Here is a 3,716-nt window from a genome sequence, read left to right on the forward strand (position 1 = left end):
GGCTGATATATACATTAATTGAGAATTAATTCCTTACCCGCTTATGTTAGAAAATAAAGTATTCTGTTTTTTATGAAATTGCAATGGTGGCTTCAAATCAGTGATGAGTTTCGCGTTCAAATAATCAAGGAAAACATCTTTGGTTTTTTCAGGAAGCTCCATTTAAGTGACCGAAAATCCGATCCATAGGATTTGGGAGAATTCTACTAAGCGTGTAGAAAGCGCCACAAAAGAAGAGGGACCAAAAAGGCTGCTGTAACGTAAAGCTGTTGTACGTTAGACAACAATGAACAGGAAGATTTTTCCATGCTTACCGAGAGGTCCATAGAGATCAACCTGGCCAACGATACTACCATTGTCCGCGAATTGAAGTCTCAAATCTTTATAAAAAAGAAATACAAGCTCTTGATTAATGCACTCCTTTTTTAGATGGAGATGATTGGCATAATCGTTTTGGTAATAAAACTAACCTTGAGGAAGATCCATCAAAAATTTTGAAAGGGGGACATTCTCCTCTGCTTCCAGATGAACCACACAAATCTCCGATTCCTGCACTGGCTTGTGACACTGGATTCTTCTTCGCTTTCCGCTTCCCTAAACAAGGAAAGCAACACAGGGGGAATCCAAAGATCGACCTTAAACGGCTGCCATTCTTCGGCTTTTTTTCTCTCAAACGAAACAGCAGTTGAACCCTGATTGAATTTAATATGAGGACTTTTGTTGGTTTTTGGGTGATTCAGTTTGACCGCAACTCGTAATGTGTATCTCTCTCCTTTCCCCCCTTTGCCTCCTGATTTCCTGCGAGGAGAGACCCTTTCCTTAGCTCATTACGCGAAATGTAAGAATCAAACGCCTATTATCTCGGTGTTTAAATCGATCGAGTGCTGTTGAAAGAAGCAATTTTTTCAGAAATGCAAAACAAATTTGCAGACAGCTGTGCGCAAGTGGTTGAAAGTGTATAACTGTGGTTTCACAGAGATTTAGATTGATGTAAAAAACAAACTTGTCAGTGCATGAGTCCATCGGGGAAACAAAGATTTATCTGGCTTGCTTTGCAAACTTTGCAAATCCGGCACAGAAATCTTTTGTTTCCATGAGGACTCATTAAAGGTAACATTTTTGCTTGAAGCAAAATGTTACTATTTCAGGTTTGTCATCCATTTTTGCAACAAGGTACAACAGTCATTTTTACTTTGCTATTGAAGAAAGACCCTGAAAAATCTATACAAAACAAAACAAAAGTGTCCAAGACAACTTATGTCAACTCGCCAGTCAAGCCTTGAAGATTCAGTTTTACCAGGGGCCTTGTAAACTGGAATCTTCCGGATAAGTTTCACCGCGAAATTAAAAATCCCCCGCCATGAAACCAGATTGGATATTAAGAAGCCTACACGACCTAAACACGTGCAATTGCTACCTACGTAAATTACAATCAACCTATAACTCTATTTATCACGCTTTTTATCTTCATCATTGCTGTGGTAGGATTCTGTCCACGAATGCAGGTATGATCAATTTTTAATCTTAAATGATCGAAAGTCTTTTAAACAGTCTGAAATTAATTGGTCACTTTCTTTTTTTTCTTTTTCAGCTTTTCCCACCCGTGATGTAATTAGATGATACGAAAAATTGATAATACATTTTTTGATCAAGGTTGCGTTTCAACTGTTTATGCACTTTTTAACGGCAATGGTTCAAACTGCCATATATATCGGACTCAAGATGATGTTCAGTTTCAATAACGATTATACCATCGTGATAAAAGGCCTTGTTCCACTCTCAAAGCAGGAGCCAAGACAATGAATATGAATAATGTCTGGAAATGGTCAAAAGAAAGAGAAAAAAAACTGGAAAGAGGGTGGAAGAGGAACCTAGTAAATTCGTTTTTGGTAAATAATTATTACCGAGATTATGACAGATGGTTTTTATTCGTCATCAAAGTAGACTTTGCTGAGGGTTTTACCGGCGTAATTTAAGTACTTACATCGCATAGGTAACTCTGTGCGGTTTTCTCTCACGGCCTCATACACAACTGAGCACTCGTCATGTTTTTTATTTATTTTTTTTTTTTGGCAGTGCGAAATGCATGTTCAGTGGGGATGACGCTCCGAAATCATCAGAGATGCAGTTACGGGGCGTGTTCCTCAGTTGCTGAGTATTTCACGCAGCTTCTTCATATTCCTGTAACGAAATCTGTGGCGAAGTTATAAAATTTAGTAGCACGAAAGACTTGAAGCTCGAGAACCTAGGATTTTATCGACCCGAATTAGGCACTAAATCTCACTTCTTTTGTGCCTGTGTTAATCGATTAATGGGGGTATGTTCAACACTGAATAAAACCTCTCCTCAAATTTGTACTCTTCAACAACATCACATTTTAAGAACTCATGCAACAATCAACTGCCCCAAGGCCCTGAGGACATTAGCTACGTAAGCACCCCTCGGGTCAGTTGAAAAGGATATCTCCTGTCCTTTAAATCACGAGACCTGTTGTTGCAGCCCCTTTCTCGCATGAAGCATAGCCGCAGAAAGAGGTCAAGGTAAATACAAATATGTTTCGTTCAATCTGTTTGCTGGCCTCAGAAGATATTTAACGAAACGATAACTCTTTAGTAAACATCATAGCCTTGATATCGTATTGGAAAGTAATCTTAATAGAAAAAATAGTACCATATTGAGGCTTCCTCAAAGAGGATGCCATCCTCGCGAAAACTGAAATTTTGACTGGTTCTCACCGTCAGCTACCTTTTTTTCCCCACGAAAAAAAGATTACTTGCAGGAGGCGAAAACTACATCAGTAGTTTTCTAAAATGGTTAGGTTCTTCAACCTGCTAAACCGAAATTACGTACGTCGTGGATGCTGATTTCGATGGAATATCACAAGCTTGAGTGGATTTTAACAGGTCGAGGGCTAACAGAGAGAATGAAATCGTTTTCACTTAACAGCATTTTGATTATAGTTTTCTTTTCTTCAAATGAAGGGATTAACCCTTAAAACCTTAGGAATTATAAAAGCAAATGACGAATTCAAGTCAGCTTCATTGCCTCATTGCCAAATAATTCTGATGTGACAAGCCCGTGACTTCCGGTTATTTTGAAGTACAAAGAGAGAGCAAAGAAGTACAATGTAAATAGAGTAGGAAGTCTCTTCTGGGAGACACTCCGCTGACAAACTTCCTACCCTTTAAATTTTTTTTATTACATAAACGTCTTGTTTGACATGGAAATTATGCTCATGTTTCGTCTTGAATTTTGTATCTTTGGCTTAAACCAACCAGAAGAATGATTCAGTTAGAATCTTACTTGGAACGGCCTCCCGTCGAAACTATCGCTCAAAAGGGTAAAAGGTGAATAATTCCGAGTTATTTGGAGCATTGTGACAAGTATCCGCTCTTGAGCGAACCACTCCTCCGAGCTTCACGAGAGTCAAGTATTTGATGCGCTATGGAAAAGAAGATGGTCATTTCAAAGAAGAGAATCTGCACTCTGACGCCGGGTGAACTATTCGATGCCTTTCTTCAAACTACCGATCTCCAGGAGACGCTAGACGTTTTCCGAAAACTTTGTCAAAGCGTCGACGTGAACCCCCGAAATCACAAAGACGCTATAATTCTTCCCTCAGTCCAAATTAACTTCTTGGAATTGCAAGTCTCTATGGACGAAACTAGACAACGAGCGGAACACAAGGACTACAGAAACAGCCGTGTGTCAAAAAT

This window comes from Pocillopora verrucosa, chromosome 1 (genome assembly GCF_036669915.1).
Source record: "Pocillopora verrucosa isolate sample1 chromosome 1, ASM3666991v2, whole genome shotgun sequence".
In the NCBI taxonomy this organism is placed as follows: Eukaryota; Metazoa; Cnidaria; class Anthozoa; order Scleractinia; family Pocilloporidae; genus Pocillopora; species Pocillopora verrucosa.